The sequence below is a fragment of the Sceloporus undulatus genome, chromosome 1 (genome assembly GCF_019175285.1).
Source record: "Sceloporus undulatus isolate JIND9_A2432 ecotype Alabama chromosome 1, SceUnd_v1.1, whole genome shotgun sequence".
In the NCBI taxonomy this organism is placed as follows: domain Eukaryota; kingdom Metazoa; phylum Chordata; class Lepidosauria; order Squamata; family Phrynosomatidae; genus Sceloporus; species Sceloporus undulatus.
The window spans coordinates 218,500,799-218,514,806 of NC_056522.1; the positions used below are offsets into that span (position 1 = coordinate 218,500,799).

General features: G+C 45.8%; 1 protein-coding gene across 3 annotated transcripts in view; it reads right to left on the reverse strand.

Annotated features, from left to right (window-relative positions):
- Nucleotides 1-10,280, reverse strand: part of GPD2 (glycerol-3-phosphate dehydrogenase 2) — a 132,972-nt gene extending 122,692 nt beyond the window's left edge. Inside the window, exon 1 of one of the 3 annotated variants that reach the window (XM_042464095.1) lies at nt 10,002-10,280. The gene's annotated coding sequence lies outside the window, so the exon portion shown is untranslated. Of the gene's footprint in view, nt 1-9,979 lie in introns of all 3 variants that reach the window. The other 2 variants (XM_042464086.1, XM_042464105.1) reach the window with 2 other exon arrangements.
- Between the last annotated feature and the right edge of the window lie 3,728 nt (nt 10,281-14,008).

The following is a 14,008-nucleotide window of genomic DNA, read 5'->3' on the forward strand; positions in this document are numbered from 1 at the left end:
AGTTAACAAACAACTAGGAACAGTGGAATTTTTCAGCACCCAGGAAACCTTAGCAAAAAGGATTCCACATTAATTGGGCAGATCTCTGAAGAGCTTAGGTACATGGGGGGGGGGGATCTCATCCTGTCAAAAGGAAAGATTTCAAGCAGCAAAGGGCACAAGGAGGCAGCTGTTAGGTAACCAATATGTCTGTGGTAACATAAAACTTTCTCCTCAAGGGATAACATAAGGTCCATTTCTGTAAAAGCATATGGGTTCAAACTCAGTCCTAAGCATTCGTTTAAAAATAACGATAAGGACAGCCTTACTGACTGACATGAAAAGCTGTTATGTGCCATGTTTTGAACAGTCCACCTATCTGGAAAGTGTAAACTTAAATTAGCCATAATACATAAAACACACTGTGGAATCCAATAACCAGCTGTATGATGTCTATTTCAACACATTTAGTTGCTGGCTTTAACTGAATACACGCTTCATCACCTTTAATCTTGCCTACAAACAGGCCTAAATACAGTACGCTAAAGGCACCAGATCCCATTTGATTTTGGAAGCTAAGCAGGGTCACCTCTGGTTAGTATTTGGATGGGAGACCATCAAAAAATAACAGGAGCTGTAAGCTATATTTCAGAGGAAGGAAATAGCCAAACTACTTCTGAGCCTGAGAAAACCCTGTGAAACTAATGGGTGAAAACAGGTGACTTGAAGGTGCGCGCGCACACACACACACACACAGTTGGTCCTCCATATCAACAAAGGTTTTATCCACAGATTCAACTATCCACAGCTTGAAAATGTTTCAAAAATACATCAATTCCAAAAAGAAAATCTTGATTTTGCTATTTTATGTAAGGGACATGATTTTATTATGCCATTGTATACAATGAGACATGAGCATCTCTGGATTTTGGTATCCACGGAGGCAGAGAGGGGCTGTCCTCAAATGAAACCCTAATAAATACCAAGGGCCCACTGTATAGGCTGAGCAGTCCCTCCTGCTCCTCCAACTCTAAAATTACAAGAGGTTTGTTAAAGCATGGCAATTTTCTACTTACTGCTTGGTTAAAACCTATAAAGGACTGACTCTCCAAATAATATCATCTGCCATAGAGTAAGATATTGAAGCAGCCAAGTAATTGATTATAATCCAATTCCATCTTCAAATAACACCACACTTGATGTCATCACAATCTCAAGATTGTAGCTTCAACCTTTGCTCCCCAAGGCCTCTGGCCGAAGAGGAGAGGGGGTTTACTCACCATTTCTCACTCCTACCCCATACATGTGTGAACATCCATGCTTCAGCCATTCAAATACACCGTGAGGTGCATAGGAACCAACTTTGGCTTGCTTCCTTTAGCTATATATACAGGTAAGCCCTCTGTCCTCCCACTCCCTGTCCTGGATCATCTGTGGCTTGTGTGGAGACAAGTAACACTGCCCCATCCCCACAGTGACGTGACAATACTTTTCCTTCTTGCCAACTGACTGACCTCACTCATCAACACCATGGTAACTGGAGATGCAGCAGTACCATCACTACCACCTCAGTGTTCCAGTTGGACATCTTCTGCGATGCATGTAGGGGCAGGAGCCCAATCATACAACAGAAGCTAGAACTTAAGGCAAGAGCACATATTACAGCAATCACAAGAATACAACTGAAAACAATCCCCCTGCAATGACTGACCCCATTTTTTACTCTCACCATACAACTGCTTACCTCACACACTGTAGCAACTGAGTCCCATGCTCTTGGAGGCTATGGGTGCATGGCATGGGGAAACTCACGTCTGTGCAGGCTCAGGCCAAGATACAGATTGTCACAAGATTATCATTTTTAGCAGCATCCCCATGGCAACCATAATATTTTTTTTAGCCTTTACAACAATGTAGTTTGGCACAGCCAAGAGATGATACTGACGTAAACAGCTAAATGGGCTACTCTCTGTTTTATAAACACTCAACTGAAGTCATAATTCAGTTATTAGCGAGGCACTCATCCTAACACCTTTTCAACTAGGCTGTACCAACAGAATAGGTTTACGCCTACAATTCCATCAGAAACTAGCAGAGAACCCATGATCATAATGCCCACGAACAAGTCAGAACTATACCATCTTTGTACAAGATGATGTTTCATAAAGTGCCCCAGACCCATGGAAGTTTCTCCATTTGGAAGTTTCATATCGTTCAGGCTAAGGAAGCAACGCCTAAGATACCAGATAGTTAAAGAAACATCTGTTTGTATAGCAGGAATTTTCTTTCCCTTCTTCCCCCATGTCCCCCCCCAATCAGCTCTGAATAGTCCCTGATCACCTCTCTAAGCAGTCATGTTGGATATCAATGTAAAACCAATACTGTTTAAGTTAATTTCTAGATAGAAAGGTTCTTGAAATAAAGAAAATTACTGTGTTGGAGGAGTAACTTAAATATGCATGTATTTCTAAACTTTGTTTACATGCCATTGTCTTAATCCAAGCCTAAGGGATAAACATGAAAATACTGTAACTACACTATTCTAATCAATGGTGACAAGTGTATTCTTACACTACAGTAAGAATGGAAGAAGAGACCATTCTTACTCTAATGTAGAATATGACCTTCCTATTAAAGACAATTTAGAACCATGTATCAATTATAAAATAAACTCAGAATGAGGCCTAAAGAGAATTGAGCAGTGTTCAGAATTACATAAAGCACACAAAACTGATGTTTTTCAAAGCTGTTATTAGGAAGGCAAAAAATACTGTTTCTCAAAAGATTTCTGAAAATGTAGGGCTTTAAAAAGTGAGAGATTACTTCATTCCTCTGTTCCCTTAGAAATGGACTAGAACGTTATAACTGATCCTGGCACCTGTTTGAACAACATAAAACGATGCCTGTCTCCTTATGAAAACAGCTGCCTACAAAAACACTTTTCACTGTAGGATGAGTTAAGGTGAAAGTTATCCCAATTGCCAAGAGAGAATCTAAGTCAGGGGTGGCCAAAGTACACACACACACACACACACACACACCCTGAGTTTCTGTGGCCCTTGATTCCTCCAGTCTCTCCAGACTATCTTGCTTCCTGGCCAAAAAATCAATAGGGGTGAATTACTTCCCCTGGAAGCCTCCAGGAATAGTAAGTCATCTTTTAAATAGGTTACAGGTCTCCTCCCTCTAACTGTATTGTTAAACTTCAAAAAATACCTTTTGTTCAAAACCAAAACTTTCATTCGTTTCCGTTTTCTTTTTCTTTTTTCCATTTTGATCAGTTTTTGTGGCCCACAGAGTCCCTGCCACAAATGCCCACCATGATCTAAATGGTAATTTCTATTCTTAGGGCCCAACCAAGCCATTTTGCTGCCTGTGGCAAAAGACAAGGTATTGCCTTTGTTGGTGTTACTTGTCATCAAGTCACCTTGGACCTATGGTGATCCTATGAATGAGAGACCTTCAAAATCCCTGGTAATCAACTGCCTTGCTCAAGACTTGCAAACTCAAGGCTGTGGCTTCATTGATTCAGTCAATCCATCTGTAGTGCCATCTCCGTCTTTTTCCAGTCCCTTCCACATTACTGTCTTTCCCAATGAGTCACACAGCCTCATGCTATGTCCAAAGTTTGACAGCCTCTGGGCTAGTCCACACATAAGTGTATTATGTGAATTGCTGCAGATTTTCGCACATCCATATCAACACTTAATTGTCTTCAGTTTCTTGTGCAAATTTGCATCAATTCACCCTCCCTCTGCTGAAAATGCACAGCCATGCAAAGTGGACTGACAGCCACACATTTGATAATGCACATCTTCAGGATACTCCAGTAAAAAACATGAATCCATTTTCAGCAGTTTATAGAGTTCACACACACACACACACACACACACACAAAAGCCCAGCATGGCTTAATTGTTTGAGTGTTTGACTACGTCTCTGGAGACCACGGTTCAATTCCCCACTTCGCCATGGAACCCACTGGGTGACCTTGGGCAAGTCAGATTCTCTCAGCCTCCTCTGGGGAATCGTTCCTCTGAGCAAATCCTACCCCCAAATACCCATTATAGGTTCACCTTAAGGTTGCCATAAGTCAGAAATGACTTGAAGGCACAAAACCAAACAAAAAATTCACACACAGTATAAAGACCAACTGGAGTGGCACTCTAGTCTTCAACACAGCCAACAGACTAGCTCAGAAGACACACAGCAGGTGTGGTGCACACACACAGCTCTGTCCTTCCACACTTCACTGCTGCTCCCTACATCCAAACATCTACTGCCTCAGTCAACCTTGCTCTGGCTAATGGTAGTGTCCACCCTGTTCTTCTGTGTATTACTGTACTCTCACTACTTAGCGAGTGTACATTCATAATATTTTTTTAAATAGATACACTAACCTAGTGTATACAAGTTGGCATAAAAGATTTCACAACACAGCTGTAGGGAACTTTCTTCCAAAGGTTTCTTTCTTAGAAAGGAGGTAGCTGGATAAACTCCCTATACCAGTGTGATGGAGTGCTTTGAGCATTTGACTACAACTCTAGAGACTAGGGTTTGATTCCCCACTCAGCCATGGAAGCCACTCACTGTGTGACCCTGGGTGAATCACACATTCTCAGCCTCAGAAAACCCTACGACAGGATGATCAAAAGTCGAAATGACTTGAAGGCACCCAACAACAAACAAGAGACGTTTAAACTGTGTCTGCCATTGAGCCCCACAAAAAAAAAAAAGTTCACCTTAGGGTCACCATAAGTCAGAAATTACTTGAAGGCACACAACAACAAAAACAACAAGAAGCAGTGGTTTGAGCATTGGACTATGACTCTAGAGATCATGGTTTGATTCCCTGCTTAGCCATGAAAGCCCACTGGGTGACCTTTGGAAAGTCACACACTTTCAGCCCTAGAAAACTCCATAATAGGGTCACCTTAGGGTTACCATAAAGTCAGAAATGACTTGAAGGCACACAACAACAAAGTGATGCTCAAACTGTACCAGCCCATGAGCCATTAGCTACTAGTCTCTGATTACTTTTTATGGCGCGTTACAGATCGCCGAATTGCTGCAGTCTGCTGCCGGCGCCACTTGCAGCGTCCGGGAGCCACAGCTTCTAAACCGCGGGACTCCCGGACACTGCGAGGAAGGAGCACGGAAATCGCACTCCTTCCTGGGCCCCGGAAGTGGCGCCGCAAAGCGCAAGGCGCGCTTTCGCGGCGTCACTTCCGCCGCGACATGTCTGGACGCTAGGCGTCCAAGATGTCAAAATGGTGGCGGCCGTGTGGAGTCCGTAACAGGAGTAGGAGCGTCTAGAAGAGACGCCCCTTTTTTAAACTGGGACGTCCTAAGGACGTCCCAAATGGTGGTCTGTAACCCGCCTATGATAGAAACAACTGTAGCCAAAAAGGACAAATATGGTACCAATCCGTGGCAGAAGGAGCAGAGGGCAGAACTAGTTTCCCACATAAGATAATTTGAGAAGCACTGCCTTATACTGTGTTCTCTGTTGTTGTTGTTGTTGTGTGCTGTCAAGTCATTTCTGACTTATGGAGTCCCTAAGGCAAACTTATGTGATTTTCTTTGCCAGATTTGTTCAGAAGAGGTTTGCAATGAGGGTTGGCCTCTGAGGCCTAGAGAGTGCGACTTGCCCAAGGTCACCCAGTGGGTTTCCATGGGCAAGCCAGAATTCGAACCCTGGTTTCCCTGTATCCTAATTTAATGCTCAAACCATGAGGCAGGCCATGTTGTATACTTTATAGTGCTCTATTATTAAATTGAGGAGGCACTCAAAAGGGGCTGGGCAAGGAAGGAAACTATTTTTGCTAACATGAGAAGTGATAAAGCTCTCCTGCTATGAATTAATAGTGAATCCATTCCCAGTCCCAGATCTGTGAGAACTATTTAGCATTATTATCATTAATAATATCCTCCCTTTCCCCCAGTTTGGGACTCAAACTGGCTTACCACAGTTAAAACAATCATAATTAAAAATGCCCAGCAGACACAAGTTAAGAAGAAATTAAACTATCAAAATTTAAAATCAAAACAATTAAAATAGAACCCATAAGAGGAGTTTTAAAAATCCAGTACATTATACACAGTTCAAGGCCCGTTCTGCATAGGCCAAAAGTACATGCACGGCACATACTAGGGTTAGAAAGGGGTGTCCTTTCCGGACGCCCCCAACCCTAGTATGTGCCAAGCACGTACAAAATGGCGGCACCCATTCTACATGGGCACCGCCATCTTGATGTAGCGGATGCTTAGCGTCCGCACGTCGTGGCACGGTAATGTCACCACAAGTGCGGCATTGGTGCCTTGCGGCGTCATTACCGCGCCGCAAAAAGCCGCTTTTTGCGGCTTCTGTTTGCTGTGCGGAGGAGTCACGCGGTTTGGCCGCTGAGGCTTCTCAGCTTCCAAGCTTGGGGTTGAATCCAGGAGCACACCCTAGCTGCAGACCAACATCTTCAGGGGGAGTATAACATCATCCAGTAGTCTGAATCCCTATTTCTTGAACTACCTTTCAAGCACCTCTGTCTTGTCGAGATTTAAGTTTCAATTTGTTCTCCTTAAAAAGTCCATATTACTGACAAACACTTGTTCAGGACAAAAGCATCTTCCTTGGATTAAGGTGGAAAAGATTTGGGTGATGGCTCTAGACCCGTGATGGCGAACCTATGGCACGCGTGCCGGAAGTGGCACTCTGAGCCGTTTCACCGGGCACAGGGACCAGGGGAAGGAAAAACAGGCACGCGCATGCCCGTTCCTCCTTCTCCCCGCCATTTTCGGACCTCCCGCTGGTAGACAGTGGAAGGCGGAAAATGCATGGAGGGAAGAGCCAGAGGCGCGTGCCAGTGCCTGGGCTCTTTCACGATCACGCCCTTCCAGCTCCAGCCAGACCCTCCCTCTGAAGAGAGGATCTGGGGCTGGAAGGGCCGTGAAAGAGCCAGGACGGCAAAGTGCCACGTCCTGGGCTCAATCGCGGCCCTTCCAGCCCCAGACCTCGCCTCCGAAGAGAGATCTGGAGCTCCAAGGGGCCCGTTCGGCCGAAGGAAGGGGCCAAAGGAAAGGGCCTGGGATGGGTGCCAAAGCCCTTCCCTTCGGCTTTCCTTCCCTTTGGCAGAACGGGCCCCTTGGAGCCCGTTCGGCCAAAGGAAGGGGCCGAAGGGAAAGGCCTGGGACGGGTGTCCAAGCTCTTCCCTTCGGCCTCCCTTCACTTCGGCCGAATGGGCCCCTTGGAGCCCATTCGGCTGAAGGAAGGGGCCGAAGGGAAGGGCCTGGGATGCATGCCCAGTCCCCTTCTCCTCAACCTCCCTTTCCTCGGAGCGAAAGGATGCCTTGGAACCCGTTTGCTCCAAGGAAAGGGAGGCTGAAGAGAAGGGGCCTGGGACGCGTGCCCAGTCTCCTTCTCCTCAGCTTCTCTTTCCTCGGAGCAAACGGGTCCCTTGGAGCCCATGCGCTCCGAGGAAAGGGAGGCCGAGGAGCAGAGGGTGGGCAGACACCTCCTCCTCCTCTCCTCAGGACTTCGCAAGACCTGACGTGTCCGTGAAGCCTTGAGGAAAGGAGCAAGGGCCGCGGGCCTCCTCCCCACAGGGCTTCGCCAGACCTGAGGTGTCCTTCGGAGGATACCTCAGGTCTGACGAAGCCCCTCAGAGGAGCAGGGGCCATGGGCCTCCTCCTCCTCTCCCCCACGGGCCCTTCCTGGTCCCCAGCTGTCTCTGAGAGACAGCTGGAGGCCAAGGGAAGTGGAGGAGGGGCAGGCGCGCGCCTGTCACCCTCCTCCAATCCCCCCCGACTTCTAGCTGTCTCAAAGACAGCTGGAGACCAGGAAAGGGCATGGGGGAAAGCCCCACCCCAGAGGCCCCGCCCTATAAGGTGGAAGCCCCGCCTCTGGCATTCGGCCCAACCCCAGGGGTGGAAACTCCGCCCCTGGCACGGCAACCCAAAAAGGTTCGCCTTCACTGCTCTAGACCACCAACTCCAGATGACCTCTTCCAGTAGTTTCATTTATGTATTAAATAGCATGGGCTAGTTCTGAGCCCTGAAGAATGCCACAGGCCAATGGCCAAGGCCAATAGCCAATGGGTCGAGCAGGAGCCCCTCAATACCATTTCCTGGGTTCATCCAAAAAGAAAGGAAGCCACTGCACAACAAGAAATGGTACCTTACCCATCCAGCCTCTGCCAAAATTCAAAGGTGTGTCAAGATCCCTTTGTATACTGATATTCTAGATAATGTCCAGGCTATGTCTCTGAATTCACCCTACCCAGTACCTCCCAAGTTACTGCGATGCCTAAGCCATAAAAACCCAGCAACCACTTCATCCCCTACCTAAGAGTAAGAAATACAGTAATAAAAAATAATGAACGGAAACAAGTCTGGATCTTGCAGCACGTTTGATACTAATTGAAAGACAGAAGTTGGTAGCCTGAGCTTTCTTAGACTTAAGCCTCCTTCCTCAGATGTATCAAATCCAGGAAAACTTCTGTCTTACAATTAGTATTAAAGATGCATCTGGGAAAGTAGGCTCAAGTCTACAAAAGCTCATGCTACCAATTTCTGTTTTTCTGCTAGTCTCCAAGATACATCTGAGGAAGTAGGCTGAAGTCCAGGGAAGCTCATGCTACCAACTTCCTTCTTTCAGTTAATCTCAAATGTACTGCAGGATCCCTTGGCATACTGACTTTCCAAACCAACCTGACTAGGTCTTTGGAAACAAACTGATGCCACTTCATGACCCAGAAAGCCTGGCCCAGGAAGCTCATTAAACCCTACAGGTGCAGACTATCTTTCTTTTATCACTGTGGATGCGATTCCCAAACAAAGAAAGGAAGGACTCCAGCTGGGCCTATCTCTGAGGTTACTTGGTAAGGATGCAACACTTTGCCCATGGTCTGAAGCACCCTTGCCTTGGTTGCTGTGATACCTGACCGAGTGGCTTTCACAACCTGGCTGGACAGAAGATGCTCTTGGATCCAGCCAGGCTCCCTCTCACCTGATGATCTTGACTGCCAAGCAGAGGGCCCAAAGAAGCCCAGAAATAAGAGAGAGACAAGCGGACCAAGATCTGGGAACCTTTTCTGCCAGCAGGCTGACCAAAGCTGGTGGTCCTCCTTTTCCTGGACAAGTCCTACATTTCAACCTTCCCTGTCCAAGGAGGGTCCCAAAAAGCTCGGCTAAGAAGCACAGGTTTAACATTTTCTAGGAGTGTTCTGAGCTTATTTGTTGGGTCAGGTCCTCCCCTCCCTTTTCCTGGAATGTCCTCCATCCTGAGCATGGATTTACATTCCTAGGAGCATTTGGGGTCAGTGGTCCTGTGCTCTTTAAGGGGCTTTGGACTCCAGCTCCCAGGGTCCCAGAGTCTTGGCCAACATCGCTGAGGCTTCTGGGAGATGGTCCAAAATTAAAAGGCAGAGTTTGGGGACCCCTGGAACTTAGGTCCTCCCTCCCTTTTCCTGGAAGGCCCTCCTTGGAGGAGGAGGAGGAGAGGCACACTCCTCCTCCTCCTCCTCCAGGACCTGTCCTCCATTTCCACCTTCTCTCTCCAAAAACGTCCTCCATTTTGGGCAGGACTAAGAACCATGCATTTATATACTTTCTATATAAGTCTTATACAGAAATCTTTTATTCCCTGCAAGTGAGGGATCCCTAAACCCTCCTCTATTTTGGGCAGCACTAAGAAGCATGCATTTATATACTTAGTGTTTCAAGATTTCATTCCCTAAGAACCATGCATTTAACGTTTATTCCCTGCCAAGGAGGGATCCCTAAAACCGTCCTCCATTTTGAACACGACTATATATATATATATATATATATATATATATATATATATATAAGCTTTTATTCCCTGCCCGGGAGGGATCCCAAAACAGTCCTCCCTATTAGTGTAGAGAAGTGTGTGTATGAGGCAAGCAGCGTCCTCCATTTTGGCTGGGAGGTCCCCCTCCTTTTCCTTGGCGGTCATGAAGGCCCTTCCCACTCCTTCCTTCCTTACCTTAGGGGCCCCCTCTTCCTCTTCCTCGGCTAGGCCTGGCTCAGCTTCTCCCCTCGGGGGCCACTGCTCCAGCTCCTGGGAGGCTCTGCCTTCTTCTCCTTCTCCTCCGAAGCCCTGGGTCCTCAGTGCCCGCCTTGCCTCGGGGAAGAAGCAGAGGAAGCAGCCGCCTTCCTGCTGCCCCACCTTCGCCTGCCTCCCTCCCTGCCTCCTCCTCCGAAAGAGGGGAAACCAGAGAAGTGTGGCTCTTCTTCTTGTTGTTGTTCTCCAGGCTTTGGCATTTGGAGAGAGAGAGGGAGAGAGAGTAAACAACCCTCCTCCTCCTGCTGCCAAGAAAAGTAGGCCTTGTGAGAGAGAGGGGGGGAAGGAAGGGATAAATGGGGCTCTTCGGATGGAGCAGAGTTCCCAAAATCATAATCCAGTTTGAGACCGCTTTAACTGCCCTGGCTCAGTGCTAGGGAATCCTGGGAACTGTAGTTTTATTGTGGCGCCCAAAGGTCTCTCTCTCTCTCTCTCTCTCTCTCTCTCTCTCTCTCTGAAAGAGAAGGCTCAATGTCTCACAAAACTACAGTTCCCACAATTCCCTAGCCCTCAGCCCAGGGCAGTTAAAGAGGTCTCAGACTGGATTATGATTTCTGAGGTGTGTGTTTTTAGGGCCACTGAGGGGAAAGGAACTGGGGCAGCAGCCGCGCTGCAGAAATATTGCAGTTCAATACAGCTATAACATCATCATTATTATTATCATTGTGTTTGTTTGTTTGTTTATATATCCCACCTTCCTCCCAGTACAGGGACTCAAGGCGGCTTGAAACAGTCCAAGTTAAAACACTATAAAACAGGCAAAATACAAGTTTAAAAGAAACAACTCAGACAATTAAAAACATTACATTATTAAAATTTAGAAGTTTAAATTTCTTTAAAGTTCTTGTTGCTGCTGCTGCTGCTGCTGCTGCTGTGTGCCTCCTTCTTCAAGTCATTTTCAGCTTATGGCGACTGGCCCAAAACACAAGGGAAATGTAGGCTATACTGTATATACTCGAGGATAAGTCGACTTCACGTATAAGTCGAGGGCAGGTTTTAGGGCCAAAATTGTGGATTTTGACATGACTCGTGGATAAGTCAAGGATAACACTTAGGGGCATGCGACAAAGGATGTCAAGGACAAAGTTTACTGTCTTCATACAGACATGTCTTATTCAGATCCTTCTAAGACAAATTCCTCTTGGCACTGTTTTGAGGGGAAGCACCAAAGTGGTGCCACCTCTGCCATTTTCTCACTGAAGCAGTCAAAAAAAGGCCAGGAGCAGCATCATGGTGGAAAGAGTAGAGGCGATTGGTGCTACTTTTGGCTGCTCCCAGGATGAACAAAGCTCTTACCTTTTGCCACTCTACTCAGAGAAGGAGAAGAATTAAAACACGCTACTTACATTGACCTATGGATAAGTCAATCCAGCTTTTTGGGGTCAAATTTTTGGCAAAATTTTTTAGACTTATACATGAGTATATATAGTATGTACCTTACACACAGAAGGTCTCTAAATTTATATATATATATATATATATATACACACACACACACACACACACACACACATATACACACCAACCATGAAAGTTAGGCAGAAATCCATCAGTGATATCTTTATTGTATCACTGATGGGTTTTTAATAACATCCAAACAATGATACCTTCATTGGGCCATAAGCAAAATGCACAATGACATGTTGCAAGCTTTCGAAGTCATACTGGCTTCTTCATCAAGCGAAGAGGAGAAAGAAATGGAAGATGTTAGTCATGGGCCTGCATTTTCTGCCTCTGGTCTTAGTTCAGATGGATTGATTTTTGATGGATTTTTGTTTGTATTTGTTAAATGGACAACACACTTTGCTATACAGTAATCCCCCCACTTCTGTAGACTTCGACTCCACAGTCTCAGTCCTTCATGGACTGGCAAGCAGGGAGGGTTTAAATGGCATGCACACAAATAGTGCACACGCAGAGCTGCACACAGGAGCACGCAGCCATTCAAGCCAATGGGACCCGAATATTTGTAAATTTCCATGGGGAGGGGGTGGGGTACGGAACGGACCCCTGCAAAAGTGGAGGGACTACTGTAGTCTATAAAGCACATACTATTTTCCTTTGGAATTCCCTGATGCACTGCATTAGCCACCTTATGTTTGCAATGCAATCCCTAGTGCCTCTTCCTTTCCTGAACCCTGCTTGGACCTCTGGGATTTCCCTCTCCATGTATGGTTGGAGTCTATGGGGTGAAGCAGATGGCACAAAAGGTCTGCGCTGGGACTGCACTATCGCTGTTCACCCCAGGACCATGGCAGCCACATGCACCTGGCATCGATCTGGGCTGCCACTACAGTCCTGAACCAAGTACCAGAAAGGAGTGCTGTCATACCACTCCTGTATGAGCTGGTTCTTTGGGAAAGAACTGCACCCGGGGCAGCTTCCAGCAGTGTTCATGGTGTGTGTCATCTGAGCAGCCCCCAATACGGCCCAATGGCGGCCCTTTTAGGCCATCTGTTTGAGGCCCAGGTTGTAGAATTTTGAGCATATTTTTGCTTATGTGGGAGATTAGTGCTGTGGTTTTATAGTTGCTGAAGCCTTTTCTGTCTCCTTTTTGGTTGATGGGGATGCATATTGATGGTTTTCAATCTGTTGGCTATTGTTTTGTTTTCCGTATCTGTTGACATATGTTGGTTAGCAGTATAGTTGACTTTGGGCTTGAACAGACAGGCCAAAATAAAGCTGCTTCGGGTTCACTTTGGAGGTATGCTATTTAAATGACACACACATCTTAAGAGGCCAAATGCTATGCCAAAGCCATGCTCCAGTCCTTAGGACTGGAGCATGGCTTTGGTGTGGCTTCCAGCCTCATGGGATGCATGCAGCATTTAAACAGCATACCTCCAAAGAGACCCAAAGCAGCTTTATTTTGGCCTGTTTGGGCCTTTGTCAACATGCATTGCACCAGTTTGACTGGAATATCATCTGTTCCTGGTGATTTTTTTTCCACCATTTCCCTTATTGCAGCTTCCACCTCGCTTTTAAGAATTTGGGGTTCATCTTCATATGGCTCTTCATTCTATGTATTCTTCATATTGTCATCTCTTTTACATAACTTTTCTGTGTATTGTATTCAATGTCTTTTTATTCCTTCATGTTTTTTTAATTATGTTATTTTTATTGTCACAGAGCGTCCCAGTCCTTGGTTTCAAATTTCCTTTGATTTCCTGAATCTTGTGGAATAGGTCTCTCGTTCTTCCCTTTTTGTTGTTGTCTTCTATTTCTCTGCATTGATCATTGTAGTAATTTTCTTTATCTTTACGTATTAGCTGTTGTAATGCTGCATTCATGGTTCTTAGTTTATTCCTATCTCCCTTTTGTTTTGCTTCTCTTCTTTCCTTTATTGTTTGTAACATTTTGTCATCCATGGTTTCTTCTCTTTCTTTTTATCTACTGGAGAGTCTGTCTGCATTCTTCTTTTATTATGTTCCAGGTTTCAGACCATAGTTCTTCTGGTTCTCAGCCTATTATGCTTATTAATGTAAATCTGTTCCTTATATTGTCAATAAATTTTGTTGAGATATTGTTTAAATCATAATTTCGTATGATGACTGGTTTTGTTTTCTTCTCGAGTTTTACTCTTATTTTTCATATGAGTAATTCGTGATCTGTGCCACAGTCAGCACCTGGTCTAGTCTCAGCTACCAGTATGGAGCTTTTCCATTTTTTAATTTCCGATTATATTACCTACAGTGGGCCATTCCCTTACGTGGGGGATCTGTTCCAGACCCCCATACGCACATAAGGGGGAAAACGCATAGCTTGAGCCCCATTGAAAACAATGGGGCACGTGGATGTTGCATGGTGTGTGCACCTTGAGGCACATGCCATTGGCCTGTTACAGACAGGCCAAAATAAAGCTGCTTCGAGTCACTTTGGAGATATGGTATTTCAATGATGCATGCGTCCTAAGAGTCCAAAAGCCACACCAAAGCTGCACTCCAGTCCTTA